The 19,358-nt window shown below is 38.4% G+C and overlaps 3 long non-coding RNA genes across 3 annotated transcripts; all 3 read right to left on the bottom strand.

Moving 5' to 3' along the window:
- Positions 1 to 67: 67 nt before the first annotated feature.
- LOC147567778 (uncharacterized) lies at positions 68 to 3,796 on the bottom strand. Its single transcript, XR_015230847.1, has 2 exons — positions 1,587 to 3,796; positions 68 to 1,236 (listed from the first exon to the last, which is right to left on the bottom strand). It is a non-coding gene; the product is annotated as an uncharacterized LOC147567778 (long non-coding RNA).
- Positions 3,797 to 4,895: 1,099 nt separating this feature from the next.
- Positions 4,896 to 6,564, bottom strand: LOC147567777 (uncharacterized). The gene is made up of 2 exons (XR_015230846.1): positions 6,489 to 6,564; positions 4,896 to 6,331 (listed from the first exon to the last, which is right to left on the bottom strand). It is a non-coding gene; the product is annotated as an uncharacterized LOC147567777 (long non-coding RNA).
- A 7,717-nt stretch (positions 6,565 to 14,281) lies between these two features.
- Positions 14,282 to 15,403, bottom strand: LOC147567776 (uncharacterized). Its single transcript, XR_015237912.1, has 4 exons — positions 15,303 to 15,403; positions 14,903 to 15,030; positions 14,579 to 14,747; positions 14,282 to 14,343 (listed from the first exon to the last, which is right to left on the bottom strand). It is a non-coding gene; the product is annotated as an uncharacterized LOC147567776 (long non-coding RNA).
- Positions 15,404 to 19,358: the final 3,955 nt, after the last annotated feature.

Genomic DNA, 19,358 nt, shown 5'->3' with positions numbered 1-19,358 from the left:
ATACTTGGTAACTTACTGCGATGTGTGCAATGACTTGTTAAATTAGAAAGCTTCACAAAAAAAAATATTGTCCAAACCATATTCTTAACAAAAATAGGAAAGTCAATTTAGAGAAAAAATGTAGAATTCCCATACATCATATGTATAACAATAAACTTAAATCAACCGCCAGCCAATGTTTGTAGTGAAATTGATACCAACATTATCTCGAATGGGACCCACATCTCTTAGTGTCATACTATGATATATGGAAATACTTATGAAACTTAAAAGACAGTAAATATTGAGTCTTAACATACGTCAATAACCACCAAAATACAAGTCTCTTAGTGTCATTTCCACCTTAATCTCGCATCAACCCAACCGACATTTCTAGGTAGCTTGTTTCAGTTTGTATACCTACCAACCTATCAAAAAATAGATGGAAGCATCTGTCTAACCACCAACTTAAACTTACTGCCAATGATATTCTAGGATGAAACTGATGTATATTGGTTTTAACCAATCCCACTAAAATAAAGAAAGCACTAGCAAACTGAGGCAAAAAACAATACTCAAATCTTACCTGTTTGCAACAATAGGGTCAGCAGAGTAATCCAACGCATTTCGGTAACAAAAAAAACCTCAAACTGTGAGGCCCACTCAGGTAAGAAATGCACACCTGGCTCTCTCCAAGCATTATATACTTTGACAGTTCAACATTGGGTTCCTTCGCACTGGACTGGAGTACTTCCAAGATCTCCAAAAGTGACCAAAAAAATTCCCCACTGTCTAAGGACACATTAAGGGACTAACGTGCCAAAATGTTTCCTTCCTAAAATGCCGAGGATAGCTCAAGTAAGACTTGCAGACCCAGCTCTCTTCCGACAACCAGTGAACACTTTGACAGTTTTATAATGGGTTCCTTCCCACTACAGTACTTCTCTATATCAGTAGAAAGTGAGGGAACAGTTCCCAGAATTTGATACCACATAACTGAGTCTCATATATTACCTCTACGACAAACATAAAAGTATTTCAACCTCTCCAGGAAAAACGATGGCTCGGGTACAATTTCCAGACCGTGACATCTCTGAACAACCAACATACACTTCGACAGTTCAACAATAGGTTCATTTCCACTCAACTACTTCTCAAGATCGGTACTAAGTGACTGAAGAGTTCTAACATCTCCTTTGTAGTTCCAAAAGATGAGATACAGGAGCATTGTGTCTCTGCTTTGAACAAAATACTGAGCTGAAAGGCAAGAGGACATGCCAGAGCAAATATGCATTATCAAACATTTATAATGAATCAACCAGTCATTGTTAGTATATTATACTCTAGACCAAATCATTAGTTGGGACTGAACAAAAAAGTCTGAAGACAGGAATAACAGGAGGGAAAAAGGCAAGGGAGTCGTCAATGCGACACTTCATCCTGACATAATTATAAGACATTTAAGAAGGCGAAAAACTCTGATCTTTAAACCAACACAATCTCAATGTACTAAATCAGCCTACAAGATGGGATTTTTAACCGAACTGCAGCAAATAAATCATTTTTAAATCCATAAAGGGTGTAGTTCTTGTTTGTGTAGAACATACATGGTCTAATGTGAAATGCAGGTTCATTGCGCACCAGCAGCCGTCGGGGGTGGGTGTGGGGGGAGGCGTATCGTAAGCATTGTACCTGTTTCATCAGTGATTGATCAAACCCTCAAACATGGTAAGAAGGACTAGTCCATCTTTAACTCCTAGTAGCAAACCGCACCCAAGAAAGCTAACTTCCAAGTAGCAAATGTCCTTTTGAAAAATTTTTGTTTGTTCTGCTAGACTGTCTTAGATTGCAAGCTTAAGTTCCTTACTGAATTTGGAAGTATTGTTCCTCTTATATTAGATGTTTCCATTGAATGAAGTAATAGAATTAGAAGTGTACTTCCAGAGTTCAAAACAAGGTATCATAGGAAAGTATTCTAGTAAGTTACTTACATCATCGTTATTGTTAGAGTGCACCATTCGTCCATTCATTTCAAACACATGATAGTAGGCTTCCAGCTTCAATACATGAAGGCTGAATCCGTCAATTAACTCTGATGGAAAATACCATAATTACTTTACAATGAGAACGTCAGAAATGTGTTCGCCATAACATTAAACAGATGGTTTATTTCACCGCTGTCAAAGAGCTCTAGTCACTGGCAGATAGGCAGTGGAAGGCAGGAGCCAACATATTGCATTTCTCTTTTCAGTTACAACCTAAACAATGAGTTCCAGTATACATAGTTGTTCATGTTCAATCTCAGCTTCACCGAGTATAAAAAGTGGGATTTCGAGGATGGATCAGAAAGGATTTGCAGACCCATCTCTCTTTGGACAACAACTATGCGCTTTGATAGTACCACAGCGGGTTTCATGTCAAGTTAAAGAGACAATGCTGTCAACAAATCCAATATTTCATTGAGTCTCATTTGTCGCATGCGACAGATTCCAACACAGTAATCAGTAAATTGTTCCAAAGGATAATATGTGCCAACAATGGTGGCTTTCTTTAAACACAAAAAATCCAGCAGGGAGAGGGGACGTGATTTGTTTCCCTCCAAAAGAGTTTCCAGCGTCGCATAATTGAGTCTCAACAGCTAACAAATTTCAAACACTATTGTTCCAAACTATGAGATAATATGATAATGCCTTCTCTTTATACAAAAAAAAATACCACCAAGGGGGCATTTGTTCCCCTCCAAATGAGTTTCAAACAGCTCATCGACACATAATTAAGTCTCATTTGTTGCATATTAACCATTTTAAACAAAATGAATACCTTCTCTTTAAGCAAAAAAAAAAAATCCAGCCAGCCGGGGAGGGGGGGTATTGTTTCCCTCCAAATGAGTTTCCAACAGCTCAATGGGACGTGATTGAGTCTCATTTGTTCAATGCTAACAAATTTCAGCACATCATTTGTCACATGCTACCAAAATTCAGCACATCATTTGTCGCATGCTACCAAATTTCAACACATCATTTGCCTCATACTAACAAATTTCAACACATCATTTGTTGCATACTAACAAATTTCAACACATCAGTTAAGTAAATTGTTCCAAACTATGAGATACACCGACTATAACACTTTCTCTCCAAACAAAAGAAATTTGTGCTTGATGCAAAGGGTGCACTAGCTAGTAACCATGTAATTCAACCAGTTTGGTACAAAATATAAGAAATCTTTATCCAACAAAAGCGACTTGTAATTCAATCATTAAGCTCGTCCCCCTTCAATTCATTCAGTTATATACATTTCAAAAGATAAACATCACCCTAGATTTTTCTTTCGGTTACACTTGGTTCTCCAACAGCCATATACAAAAATACATGCTTAAACTCCTAACTCGAAAGGCTTAAAGACCCAAAATAAAAAATTATGTGAATACCAATATCAAGATTTAACAAGCAACCAAAAAATCCAGATAAACTATCATATTTCGGCTTCCTAGAGCCTCACATTAATAACTGTTTCGAGAAAAGTGACCTACTGTAAAGCAATGCCAACCTTAATTTCGAAAACAAAAACAGAAAAGATAAAATAAAATAAAATAAAATAAAAGATAAAAACAACTACAAAAGTAGAATCTCCATACATAATATGTATATCCATAAACTCAAGCCAACTGCCAGTCAGTGTGTGTATTCAAATGTATACCAACCTTAATCTCGAATAAGACCCACATCTTTGGAGTCATACCTCTATGTATGGAGATACTTCGGTAATAAGACTAAACAAAAATAAAAGAAAGAAAACAAAAAATGAAGGAAAGAAAACAAAAAATGAAAGAAAGAAAACAAATATAAATGAAAGAAAACAAAAATAGCATCTCCATACATAATATGTACACACTGTACATTCATAAACTTAAGCCCACTGCCAGCCAACGTTTATAATAAATAGATACCAACCTTTATCTCAAATAGGACCCACATCTCTTGGTACCGTACCATTATGTATGGAGATATTTATGATTATGAAGCTTACAAAATAGTAAATACTGTTACTAAAAAATAAAATAACTATATATCGAAAAAAATAAGACTTTGCAGACATTAGTAGCCACCAAGATACAAATACTGCCTACTGCAACCTCGATAGAGTCCATTGCCAACTTAGTCTCGCATAACCCACACTTTTGTTAGTGTCACATTACCCCACATTACTTGGTAACTTACTGCGATGTGTGCAACGACTTGTTAAATTAGAAAGGTTCACCAAAAAAATAATATCGTCCCAACCATATTTGCTGTCATACCATTATGTATGGAGATACTTCTGTAAAGACTAAACAAAATAAAAAGAAAGAAAACAAAAATAAATGAAAGAAACAAAAATAAATGAAAGAAAACAAAAATAGCATCTCCATACATAATATGTACATACAGTACATTCATAAACTTAAGCCCATTGCCAGCTAACGTTTGTAATCAATGGATACCAACCTTCATCTCAAATAGGACCCACATCTCTTGGTACCGTACCATTATGTATGGAGACACTTATGATTGTGAAGTTTACGAAATAGTAAATACTGTTACTAAAAAATAAAATAACTATATACCGAAAATAGAAGTCTTTGCACACATTAGTAGCCACCAAGATACAAATACTGCCTACAACAACCTCGATAGAGGCCATTGCCAACCTTAGCCTCGCATAACCCACATCGCAAATGATATTCTCGATGAAAACCCACACTTTTGTTGCTGTTCTCACACTACCCCACATTACTTGGTAACTTACTGCCATGTGTGCAATGACTTGTTAGATTAGAAAGATTCACCAAAAGAATAACATCATCCAAACCATAGTCTTAAAATCTTGAAGTTTTAGACTTGAGTAATAAGACTAAAAAAAAATAAGAAAATCAATTTTAAAGAAGTAGAATCCCCATACATCATATGTATAATCATAAACTTAAACCAACAGCCAGCAAATGTTCGTAGTTAAACTGACACCAACGTTATCTCGAATAGGACCAGATATCTTGGTGTCCTACCATGAAGTATGGAGATACCTATGAAGCTTACGAGATGGGTAATATTGTTACTAAAAAATAACATAACAGAAAAAAGCCATTGCAAACGAGAGTAATCACCAAGATACAAGTACAAAAATATTGCCTAATGCCACCTGAACGGAGTCCATTGCCAACTTTAATCTCGCATTCGCCACATTATAAGTGACTTGTTGTAATGTGCATACCAACTTATTAAGATTAGATTTCAACATATGTCGAAGTCGAACCACCATTTTTACATATCGCAAGATGATATTCTCGGACAAAACCCATTATTGTTAGTGATCTCACATTACCCCACATTACTTGGTAACTGACTAACGTTATCTCCATCCATACATCGTATGTATAACAATAAACTTAAACCAACCGTCAGCCAATTGTTTGTAGTGAAATTGATACTAACGTTATCTCGAATAGGACCCACATCTCTTGGTGTCATACTATGATGTATGGAGATACTTATGAAACTTAAAAGACAGTAAATATTGAGTCTTTACATACATCAGTAACCACCAAAATACAAGTTTCGCCTACGGAAATTAAGATATAGTCCATTTCCAGCTTAATCTCGCATCAACCGACATTTCTAGGTAGCTTGTTTCAGTTTGTATACCAACCAACTTACCAAAAAATAGATGGCAGCATCTGTCTAACCGCCAACTTAAACTTATCGCCAATGATATTCTAGGATGAAACTGGTGTATATTGGTGGTATACTATGGTGCAAGAAGAGACTGGAACACCTATTTATGTCACATAAAAACTGTACCATGATGTAAAATAAGAAACTAACTTATTGTACAAACTTTTGTATAAAAACGACAGAAAACAGAATCCTTGAATGATAGAATATTCCCAACTGCTGTTAAAAACAGAGACTACACCGATCTTAATATTTATAAAGTTCCATAATTCTTGGCGGGACAGAAAGCAAAGCAAGAAAAAATATTCTCATATTGAACCCTAGCCACCAAACCCGTTATACTTACAGCTTAAAACAACGAGATCAGATTAATGAAGAGATGCATAGACCAGATGAGATCTACTTCCTCATATATATTTTCAAGCTTCAATGAATGAAGTGGACTAGAATGAATGGCGAAAAGAATTAGCAGCAATATCCACCAACAAAGAACCAACAGTCATACATCCCTATAGCGAGTCAACCCAAAGAGATTTCAAGGTTTCCCTTATGTTCTGGCTTATTCAAAAAATTTCTGATCGAACCACAAGGAAAATAGGGTTTTATAATATCAAGATTTAGCAATCCTTTTGTTGCAATACCTAAAGAGGGAGAGAGGGAGAATTTCATGAAAAGAATAGCTAGATCCGGTTTCTTTTTAGGGTTTTCAAAAATAAATATCGAGAACAAGCATAAACATTCATCAATTAGGGGTTCAACTATGGATAAATGCAAAATTATTAGGGTTACGAATCATACCCTTCTCTCATCAACAAATCAAGATTGCAGTTCTTGGTGTCTCTATCATCCATCGCTCGTCGCCCGTCGCCCGTCGCCCGTCGCCCCTTCGCCCGTCGCGAGTCGCTCGTTCTCGAGTCTCTACCCTTTCTCTCGCTCGTTTTCGAGTCTCGACCCACTGTGTCTTAGAAATTCATTCTATTCAATAGGGCTGACCAAGTTCAACAAAAAAAAAAAAAAGTAGGGCTGACCGAAGTATCCGTTTCTTTAAGGAATTTTTTTTTGAGATAATTCCTATATGGCTCCCTATTTTGTGACCAGCTTCCTTTATGACCCCCTGTTTCCATAAATTCAAATGTAGCCCCTTTTTTTAATGTAAATGTCATAACTGCCCTTCCTATAAAATATTTTTTCAAAATAAATTAAATAAAAAAGATGAATTCCACCTCACCTCTTTCTCCACCTCACATCTCTCTCAACTTCACCTCTCTCTCCAATTCACCTATCTCTCTCTCTCAACTTCACCTCTCTCTCCAATTCACCTATCTCTCTCTCTCCAACTCAACCTCTCTCTTCTTCCGGCCGGCGGCGACTTTAAAAAAAGCATCTGATCTCTCTCTTTTTTATTTAATTTTATTTTGATTTTATTTTGAAAAATTTGAGGTGGAGAAAGATGGAGAAAGATGTGAGGTGGAAGTGAGGTGGAATTCATCTCTTTTATTTAATTTTATTTTGAAAAATATTTTATAGGAAGGGCAGTTATGACATTTACAGTAAAAAAGGGGGCCATATTTGAATTTATGGAAAACAGGGGGCCATAAAGGAAGCTGGCCACAAGTAGGGGCCAAATAGGAATTAACTCATTTTTTTTATAAAACACCCTAAAAATGGGCTCAAATCCCACATTCAGTCCAATCTGGAACAACATCTATTATATAACGTAGGATGGCGAGTGCTGACTAGGCAAATCGAAAGATAAATTCAACGGTTCACTGTGTATTTTTTTAGAGCATCTTTACCCTTTGATCTATTACCTACTTAAGAAAAAAGAAAAAGTTCACCCCTCAAAGAAAGAATGTAAACAAAACTATTAATCTGCTTTGTCCCTATTCTTTCTGTTACCAACGGTCCAAGCAGTCATTTAATCTCCACGGTTAAACGAATGATGTTTCATCTCCTGTCTTTAGCATCTCAAATGAGGTGAAATTAATGAGAAGAAACCATCATTTCGTTTATCATTACAGAATCAGTCTTCTCTCTCTTCTTTGTCAATTTGTTTGATAGTGCCAAAAATGGGCGAAAAAGGATAGGGATGCATTAGGTATTAAAGAAGATGGTTGATGCTGCGGATGTTATGTCTTTGGACGTTCAACCTACTTCTTCTGTTTTCTGTTATAACCATTTTCGGTCTTGCTGAATCTATCAACTTCTTCTGGTATACCTCTATAGGGTTTCTCGATTTAGGATTAAAATTAAACGAGAGAAATAATTTGTAATGTGTATTAAACTCTAAATCGATGATTGGTATAGTCCAGATCAATCAAACTCGACCAAGAATCGATCGGTGATGAATAGGTTTGTAGAGAGAAAGCTTTCAGAAATATGGTTTTCGGGTTTGGAGAACATCATCAGAGAAGATAGAGGGTAAGTCGGAATACACCAGCGATGGTATTTTCGTGAGTAATGGTTGTTTTCTAACGAGAACTAAAAGTCCTAGTTTTGGTAGTCGGCGACAGTACAACCCTAAAGGGTTTCTCGCGGGAGAGAACATCTCTCGGAAAGGATAAAGAAAGAAGAAAAGGCAGGGGGTTCTAAAGGCGCCCCTGCTTATTGTTGTACCCGCCATTTATCTCATAAACCTTCACTAAGTTGGCTGGATAGGGTGCTAATGGCAGGAAATTGGGGCGTCTGTAAAAATCCCCATGAAAAGAAAAACCTAGGTTCTTTCTTTCTTTGTTCTTTTTTTTAATGGGTTTGTGTGCTTTTGCGTGTTTTGTGTGAAGTAGACCACGTTAGTGGTTTTGATAAGTTAGGTTGTTGATGAATTGGCTCTGAATCTCGAATAATGGCTCCATACCCCGCATCCACCTCGTTCAGAGCACCATCGGTATTAGTCATATATCTCCCTGCCATCGGCCGAGTCCATTTACATGGAGTATAAACCAGCTTTTGAAGAGAGATAGTAAGATTCCAACGATCGATGGTCCTCCAATTCTCCTCAGTATCTTCAAACCGTTTGGTAACGGTATTCAGCTTAATCCACACTTCATCCCAGATAGTGTGAAAATCAGCCCTGGTGACATGACATTGCCTCTAAATACCCTGTTGTTTCGTTCCTTCCAAATATGATAGACATAGGCATTTAAGAGCAAACGACCCACCCGGGCAGCAATGGAAATCCCATCAAAGTGATTAAGACACCATTGTAGCGATTCCGATATATTCTTTATAACCGAACAACCAAAGAATAGGTGGAAATCCGTTTCTTCTTCTCCCCCACAGAAAACACATGTAGTGTCTATAACCATACCCCAACTAGCTAGAAGAGATCTAATTTTGAGGCGTCTTCGAAAAGCAAGCCACGTGATGAAACAATGTTTGGGTTCCTCTTGGTCGAATTGCTTCATACGTCTCTTTGAGAGTAAACTCTCCATTCTGGCTTGGCATCCAGATCACCTCATCTCTGAGTGTACTATCTACCACCACCTCTCTGGCCTCGACCACGATAGTCCCTAACATAGCTGCAATATGAGTAGGAAAAATCCAGCCCGACTGCCCAATAAACTGAGAGACCCGTGCATCTAAATGTAGGTGAGAATCATATCTATTACTCGGGGCTGAAAGAGTCCAGAAATGCTAATCTTTGATAAGATTATTTCTCACCCAATCAGCCCACAAGGTCCTCTTTCCACTAATCAAATCCCATATATGGCGAAGATATGACGCCTCGAACAACACCTCAATATTACGAAAACCAAGTCCCCCTTCATCAATGGGGTAACAAAGGCTTTCCCAGCCAATGGGAGCTCTCTTACACCCCATATCCACGCCAGACCAGAGGAACTTGCTAAAGATGGAGTTGATATCAGTTATTACTCTTTTGGGAATAACGAACACTGTTGCCCAATATAGTAACATACTATTCAAAACCACCTTTACGAGGAGAACTCGCCGCGCGAACGATGAACATCGACTCTTCCAAGATTGGATTCGTCCCTTGATTTTATCAATCAGCGGAATATAGTGACTATAGGTGAGACGATATAAGAGGCAAACCAAAGTAACAGATAGGCAGAGAACCAGTCCCGAATTCTAGAATACCAGTAATATCACTCTGACCTTGGGTCGAAAGACCAGTAAAGAAAACCGTACTCTTGAGCACATTGGCCTGCAACCCCGTCGCTCGATGAAAACCAGTTAACACACCTTTTAGAGATCGAGCCGAACCCGCGTCCCCTCGGAAGAAGACCATGAGATCGTCGGTGAAACAAAGGTGAGTAACTTTCGGAACTTGACACTTAGGGTGTAGTAGAAACCGACATGCTCTTTCCTCTCGATCAATAAGAACCGCGAATACCTCCATCATTAACACAAACAGATATGGAGAAATTAGACAGCATTGCCGTATACCTCGATTCCCATCAAAACAACCATGGGCTTCACCATTAACCATAATCAAGAACTTAGACGTAGTAACACAGGCCCGTATCCATTCTACGAATATATGTGGAAAATGAAACTTACCCCGGATAAAGAGGTTCGTCGTCACCTCCTCAACAGACCTCCCTTCGTACATCCGCTGGGGAGGCGTTACAGTCATTCAAGATGACAATATCCTGAATATACCCGTTAAGGGGTTACGATATCCATATTAATGGTGACAGCTCCATGCGTTACCACATTGAAGACGACAACCCACCACCAGGTGATAATTGACCAAGAAAGACAGTTGACCACGAAACATTATATAAGGATCATCTGGTCATCGACTAAGGCATCCAATCACGGATAACAACACCCGACATCCAATCCACCCACAATCAACTAACCACCTATCTTTCTCTCTCTTGATTAAGGAAGACGAGTGATCTTTCTCTCTCATGACGACCACCTGATTAAGGAAGACAAGTAATATTTCTCTCTCCTGACGACCACTTGATCAAACAGTTGATGAGTGATATTTCTCTCTCCTGACGAACACCTGATCAAGGAAGGCGACCACCTGATCAGGGAAGGCGACTGATATTTCTCTCTCCACACAACCAAGGGGTGCAAGCACTTTATTTTACTCGACGAGTAGAAAATTAGGCAAGCATACACCCAGTTGTATCACCTTTTGTCCCAAAAGTGACTTGCTCAGACAACATATTTAACTCAATACCTCAAACTCTGGTTTACAATTCGTATTCAATATTTGCCAAGTTCACTAACTTGACCGTCGGAGCCCCCTTAGGCCGGCACCATCCCGGTGTCCCTTAGGATCTTACGGTCACGTGTGTTTTTGTCTCTTGTCACAGGTTAAGCCCAAAGACGTTGTTGGTGCCCGCAAAAATATTAATAGGTGAAGGTCTGACTTCCGGTCAACGGCCCAGTCCTATTGACTTCTTGACCCACGATTTTGTACCCTCATTGTTTGGCGCTAGAAGGAGCGCCTCGACAACTAATTACTGAGTTATCCCGATGGCACAAGAGATGACTAACGCTTCACTCGACGTAGCATCCCAGCCTGCAATGTTAACAACTCAGATGCAAGAGAACACGCAACGATTCAAAGCCTCGGAAGAGGAGAACATCCTAGTCAGAGCCGAGAATCAATTATTAAAGGAAAAAAATCACGAAGTTATCCGTAGCCGTATCATCTCGAAGACCAGCTGCTCCTAGGCAGACAGAGCCAAATCCTGAAGAGCGGGTTGAAAGGACAACCGAAGCAAGAGACATGCCTAACCAGCCAATCCTTCGTTCGACAGTCCCGGAATAGTCAACCAGGACAGAAGCAGGCGGCCTCTCAAGTCGACCAGTCACTCGACCAGACCTGGATGACAACCAACGCCCAATGACACAGACCACAGCTACTCCTATCTCCTCTGCTCTTCCTTCTATATTTACTGTACCTATATTATAGACTAATGGGACCTACATCCCTACACACCCGCACTCTCCTAGAGATAATTCTCTTGAGCAGGGCTTGGCAAAAAGGCTAGCAGACCTAGAAGCCTTGCTTACACGCATACCTGGGGTTCCGATTCTATTAAAAAGAGTATGCCCCAAAGTTATGCTGACTCACCTTTTGTAGATGCCATCGCTTTATTTGAGATGCCAAGGAAGTTTACCTTCCCAAATATGAAGATGTACGATGGTACGTCTGACCTAGCTGACCATATTGCTTCTTACAAACAACGTATGTTTACTGTTGCTATACGGAGAGACCTAAGAGAAGCCTGCACGTGCAAGAGCTTCGACTCTAGCCTCGTTGGCCCAACCTTGCAGTGGTATACTAATCTTCCTAACAACTGCATTTCATCTTTCGCACAACTGACTGATACCTTTGTTGAGCAGTTGTGGATGCCTTCAGGAAGGGGCTCCTTTATGATTGAGAGGTGTACAAAGAGCTTACCAAGTTCAATTGTACGACCCTCGATGATTTACTGTCCAAAGCCTGGTTGGACATAAGGTGGGAAGAAGACAAGACCCACCGAAAAAAGAGATATTCGTACGACAACCAATCTAGTGATCGACACTCCAGGAGACCTGATCGTAGGCCAGAACTCAGAAGCAACAGAGATCCGTACCCACCAAGACATCTGAATCCAAGGGAGAACAGGAGACCTTTAGATCCTACATCCAGATGATCTGGCGAGAAGGTCCATGCTCATCTCAGGGCAAGACTTCTAGAGTATAACCTCAATGTTGAACCCAGCGAGGTGGTGGCTGTAATGAAAGGTATGGGCAATACTTTTAACCTACTCATTTGGCCCTCTATGAATTGTATTAACTTCAGCTCTTGCTATCTTTCTTAATATATTAATTCAAATTTTTTTTTTAAAAATGTTTGTTCCACAACCTGCAAGGTGAGGCCCCATTAGTTATAACAACAGACAATTTTTAAGGAAAGAAAAGTTTTGAGTTAACTCATACCACTTTTTGGCCGTCTAATAGCCTGATCCATCTCATCCATTTTCTTCTCCCCACAAATGATAAGCTCTTTATTAGACATTGCTTGAAAAATAATTAAGACAAAAATATGATGCATTCGTGAAGCACAAAGAGTCTCTAGGAGCCAGTCTAGGGTTCTCTCTCTTATTTATTGCAAGGCAACTTAACTGGAAAAAGGAAAGAAATTGAAATTGTCCTCTAAACAGTAACCAGTCAGCAGTCAACTTCATCAAATTAAACCGAATCCTAGAAAGTGCATCAAGTCTGACTCAGTAAACTAAAGTTGAAAGACTTAAACTTCGTGGCCAAAATCTGTGCTCAATGGTTGCTTGTGTTGCTTAAAAGCAAATGCATCAAGTGTTATATTTACCCAAATCCTTTTTGCTCTCGAAGAGGATAAACCAAGTTGTAGTAAGCATTCCTCTAGAATATAACCAACACAATGGATTTCTTATGAAAATGTTAAAATGTTAAAAATGTCAAAATCTGTCCTTTTTTGCTTTTGTTATTTGCAGTCAACTTCATCAAATTAAACCGAATCCTAGAAAGTGCATCAAGTCTGACTCAGTTAACTAGAGTTGAAAGACTTAAACTTCGTTGCCAAAATCTGTGCTCAAGGGTTGCTTGTGTTGCCTAAAAGCAAATGCATCCAAGTGTTATCTATCTTACCCAAATCCTTTTTGCTCCTAAAGAGGATAAACCAAGTTGTAGTAAGCATTCCTATAGAATATAACAAACAATGGGCTTCTTATGAAAATGTTAAAAATGTTAAAAATGTCAAAATCTGTCCTTTTTTGCTTTTGTTATTTTATATGATTTATACATGGCAAAAAGAATAAATAAATATACTTAAAAGATCCCAACTTTCTAATAATATTGAATGAAAAAACAGGCACTAAATGTTTGAGGTTGTTATTCGGTATGTATAGGCATGAAAGTAACAAATCAAGTCTCATCTAATACGATTTGAATATTTTCCTGGGCCCTAAGTTCACTACTTCTTCCGCTCCATATCAAAGAGCTAACTATCTTAAGGTCAATGTTAGCCGTATATGTGCAGTAACACCAAATTGATCAGAACCTGTAGACCAAATTTAAATAGAAGCAAAGTCTGCAAGTTGGACAATAAGTACACAAAGTCATGACAGATAGCAACAATAAAACGTACTTATGCTGGAGCGAGGTTTATGGAATGATTGAAGCCCACGTGGTTAACAAGCTTAAAACATCAAACCAAGTAAGTCCTTATATATGAATCTAAGAAACTAAAATTCCTCTGGCCTTATTAAGGATCCCAACTTGTACATGTTCCTATCAGTGCAGCCGCTTTTGTTCAAGTTCACATGTCTCGTATTGGAAATCTTATAATGTCGTATATACAACTAGTCAATACCAAAATAGCATCATGTAGATATAAAATGAAGAGGTATCCCAGGGCATACAAGATACAACATTGCTGGCAAATTACTTCTAGTTGCCACACGACTTTCCTTTCATGGCCAAGATAACAAGAAGAGTGGAACTTAACTTACATTTTTCTTATGGTAATATATGAATTTAGCACTTTCGGTTAGTCACACAAGTACTGGTAACCAAAAGAAATGATAACATTCATTTAAACAAGTTAAACATCTAACCAACGACTGCTTTTTCTTCCAGAGCTCAGGCTAGTTCCCAGTTTCCTCATCTTCACTTTGGGGATAAAAATCTTTGATCAACCAAACTAAAAAGGAGAAAGATTGAAAATTTTATTAACTTATTCAGTTGCCACTAGAAAAATATATTTGTCAACAAGCTTGGACTATTTGATAGATAACAAGTTTATACAATTCCTATACAACAACATGATTTCTGGACTAAATGAAAGTTGAAACTAGCCCGCAAGGCATGCCAAATGTATAAACACCAATGTAATTGGAGGGAATAAAACACACACTACTGAAGTAGATTAAACATACCCTGTCGACACTATCATTATCTCTGTAAATTCCTCCAACTGCTTACATTGTTTGTTGGTGTCTTTAGTCTTATCCAGCTTCTACAAGCAATTTATGTAGAATGAGACAAGTTAAACTTGCTCACTTTTTTACTTTTCATGGATTCATGAATCATCGACATATCAGTTCCCTATAGAGAGGGTGCATTAATGTTATTATAATATTTTATCAGTAATGCGAGAATACGATCATATTGACAGTGTCTAAAGAGATGACGAAAGAATTCCACTGTCCTAAAGGATGTGTGAACATCTGATTGTTAAATAACAAAAGATATTAAGTTACCCATCACAATCCGTCATCTTCATTGAGCAGGAAATGTTTTTTTAGATAGACATGGTTGCTTCAGGCTTTTCATGGATTTTTGTCTCTTGAATTATCAACATACCACTTCACAATGTCCTAGGGATCTCCTAGACATAACACAATAGCAGAATTCAACAGCTATATGATATACAACTCAACATGCTCAAAATGACTGTTTAAGCATATTAGAGAATAAACCACAAGAACATGGTCTAAAATCGTCTTTGATGAGCTTGCACTTTCAAACCCTATTTCCTTGTAATGAAAAACCTTTCAGAACAAAAGTACAAAGAAATGTATTTTTTGAGTAAAGTACATCTAATAATGTAAGCACTGTAGACTTTACACACCATAAAAGTTCCACGAAGTGAAAACATACCTTCTCAACCAGAGCTGCAAGGAGTCAGATCTGTTAACATGCTTCGATAGAATCAACAAAACCAATAGCAATCAAGTGGTTGTCAAAGCTACAGAGACGATCAATAGAAATAGATTTTGCTATTTAGTCGATCAATAAAAGTGAACTTCGAATCTATGCAGTGCAACTAACATGTTTGTCTGCATGAGTGAATGAATGCACATTTGCGGTAAGAAAATGATAGTGAGAGACTCTCAACAAACCTTTCGAAAAAATGATTGCAAGACAACGCAGATAAGTTGTAACCCGTAAGTGAATAATTCTACCTATAGCAGGACTATCCAAATAGTAAGTTTTTATGTGTTACATTGTCAATCATTTGGTAGGAAACATCGCTTTCATCGTGTCTACCACATAAAGGACTTCATATCTTCAAAGAAATTCACTTCTTGAGGAATCAAATATGCAATAAGACTACCATTTGAACTATTTTCAGTTTTATGGAGTAGGCAATTTGATTATCAAGAACACAAACATTGAATTCATACTCAATATGACAGTGTCATACCCTTTTTCAACAGATATCAAGCAGTAAAACTCACAACTGCTAATAGTTTGACTTCAACTGATCCAATATCCGCCAACATAACTCGCTAGTTTACTGTGACGTGCACATTACCTGTCGAATTCGAAACACGAGCTAACCATAAAAAGAAACCAATTTCCAGCATTAATCTCGAGTGGGATTGGTTACAAGAGATATTCATGCAGAAAACCATTCAACTACATCCCAAAATTATATCAACTGAAAAAAGTTCAGCGGAAAATTATTGCGTTTTCACTACGAGCAAGTTCTAAGACATCTTGCAAGATCCCAACTAATACAATAAACAACTTTTTATTTATGAACTCTGAAAAATATTGATAGAAAACCAACGGTAAGAAACACAAAACCCCCATGGTTAAGCATCAATAGCTTAGCTAAAAATAGTGCTCACGCAACTCGTGGTGGAGATGGCACAATAAACCAGTCAACACCATAGTTCAGTGTCGGTAGCATAACTAAAATACCAACAATGAAGGACGACATGGGCCTAACAAGAATTTTTTTTGTTAACCAAAACTAAATACTTTTCAAGTAGAAACTTATTTGCGAAGGAACTTTTTCATTTTCAAACTCGAAGAAAATATATTATTAAACAACTAAATACAGGAACCACAAAATCCCTCGTTGTTCATTTACTAATAGCTTAGCAAATGATACTGCTCGCGCAACTCATGGTGGAGATGGTACAATAAACTAGTCAACCACCATGGTTCAGTGTCAAAAGCGTATCTAACAATACAAAAAATGGAGGAAAATACAGGTCTATAAAAAAAACTTTTTGTTTACAGGTAGATACTTTCAACACTTTTGATTAGTAAAAACTCATTTAATAAGCATTTTTTTCACTTTGAAACTCAAAAAGTTATTACTAGAAAAATGTTAGGTAACACAATACTGTCCGTGCAACTCATGGTGGAGATGGTGCAATAAACCACCATAGTCCAGTTTTGAAAGCGAAGCTAACCAACAATGGAGGACGATACAGGCCTACAAAAACTCTTTTTATTTACCAAAAACAAATACTTTTCAAGACTTAGAACTACTAAACAGTCATTAACATATTTTTTTGCACAATTTTTTAAAACTTGGCACTTAAATGAAGAGATTTTTAAGGAATTAAAATATACTTCAGCCACAATATTTTTTCCCTTTTAACGGTATTGGTAGACGCTAAACAAATAGGTAGAGATGCCACAAGTAAAGATCATATAGCCTAATTGACTGCAAGTTGAATAAGCTACAACCGTCTTTGAATTGTTCTGCAATATTCCAGTGGTTGGTAGTGACGTAAGGAGAGAGAAAAGGGAAGAGAAGAAGAAAGGGTTTTTGCTGCTTGTCTTCTAGGTTTTCTGATCGACAAAGTTGCTGTTTTGGTCTGTTCTCCTGCCATGGAGGAGCCTCTTCACGGAAAAGAAACAAGTCTAAGGGATGAGGGAGAGATTGGTGAAGGCCGTTTTTTGCTTGCTGGGAACCGTGTGCATACTGAAGAGGAAGAGGATGAGATGGCAGAAGCAAACTCTTTGGTTGGTCATGGGGATCAATTGAGCACTGTTCAAACAACTAATGGCTTAGTTGGTATGAGGTTTCAAGCAACAGAAAAAACAACAAACCTAGGGAATGAGTCTGCATCACGTATAAAGTCTAATCAAACACAAGTTTCTGTCCGTGCTAATGGAAGCAAAGTGGCTGCTGTAAAAAATAAGGTCATGGGCAATAACTCTTATGCTAATGCTATACGTGATAACTTGTTTGTCGGAGTTCTTCGACGTCCGAGTGAAGACTTAATCAAGAACACAGTTCAGTCAGACCTACACCAACAATTCCCGGCGGCAACAGAAACACACAAACATAGCAGCAGTTTTCCGGCATACCCTAGGGTTCCGTCAGTTGCTAGGGTTTCTGTTGAGCCGGGCCAAAGGGAGTTACCGTCATTGGGCCAGGAAGCTAGGAGTGTTGCATCCCATGTAGAGAATCAGAACTCTAACTGGGCTCGGCTATTCAACAAGGTAACCTCCCCACATACAACTCAACTGTCTTACACTCCTCCTGTAGAAGTAAATGGAGAAAGGGTAGCTGAGTTTGATATTGCTGATTTTGGTGATCGAGTTAAGTCATTTGATGACATTTTGATTGGAAATTTTGTTGGAGAGCGACTGAGTTACGGCCTGGTACATAATGTTTTGGTCTAGAAATGGAATCCTAAGGGTGGGCTGAAACTAACCATCCATGGAACCTCGGCGTTTGTGATTAAATTTGCATCAATGGAAGATAGACAACGAGCAATGGAACATGAGCCCATTTTCATTGTCGGAAGACCTTTCATCGTCCGACCATGGCGTCTTCACATTGAAAAGGAATTACAGGATATGAAAACATTACCAATGTGGGTTAATCTATGCAATATTCCACTTATTTTCTGGACTCCCAATGGTATTAGTCGTATTGCAAGTATTCTTGGAAAGCCGATCATGCTAGATAGTCACACTGAATCGCAAGAGAGGATGGCTTATGCTCGGGTATGTGTTGAAGCTAATGCGGAATGGGAGTTACCAAAAGAACTCAGCATTCGTGTCAAAGACGGATCACAAGATGAGGTGGTTAAAGTGGCAGTTGAATATTCATGGATGCCTGCCCGTTGTGCCACGTGTAAAGTGTTCGGACATGATGATACGGGGTGTCCCACTAAACCAAAACAGCATGTAACACTAGACACACATAATAGTTCGTTTCGCACTACCAAAGAGGCTAACCGAGGAGTAACCGCAGCTCAACAACAACAGAACCCGAGACATACACAATTCCAGCAACCTAATGTAAGAAGAGGTCCTAATATGACACAAGAGGGGGGCGGAAAAGACCAGAAACGGGAGAAGGACTAGATTCACAGATTGCTCGTAATGGGAAGAACAAAGGCGATGCTGAGTGGACGATTGTCACAAACAAAACAAAGCAATTTCAGCCAGGTTCGGGACATAATGAAAGAGTGGATCAGCAAAGAAGGAAGATATTAAAGAGGTTACCATTACAACACCAAACCAGCAAGAGTGGGAGCACCCGAAGCCAAATAGGTAACTCTTTTTCTGCTTTGTTATCTATTGATACTTTTGAGAATGATGTGCATGAAACCCATGATACTTCCTGCGAGTCGGAACCTCAAGAGGACATAACCCAACCAATGGAAGATCAGCAACCGTTATTGTGTAACTCCGATAGCTCGGAAGGAGTTACAAACAACCCCTCATTAGTTTAATGATAAATCTTGCTTGTTGGAATGTGAGAGGTCTTAATGACGCTCTCCGTATGAAGAGCGTACGTGATTTTATGAGATTGAATAGAATTGGCTTATGTGGATTGTTAGAAACTCATGTTCAGGAGGTAAATATGACTCGTATTCAGCGAAGTCTTAATTCTAACTGGACCTTTATTGATAACTATGTGGCTGTTCCGGGAGGCCGGATTTGGATCGGATG

This window comes from Eschscholzia californica, unplaced genomic scaffold (genome assembly GCF_041429995.1).
Source record: "Eschscholzia californica isolate CP2 unplaced genomic scaffold, dmEscCali1.0.p SCAF_1, whole genome shotgun sequence".
In the NCBI taxonomy this organism is placed as follows: Eukaryota; Viridiplantae; Streptophyta; class Magnoliopsida; order Ranunculales; family Papaveraceae; genus Eschscholzia; species Eschscholzia californica.
This window is presented reverse-complemented; position numbering and strand designations above follow the sequence as displayed.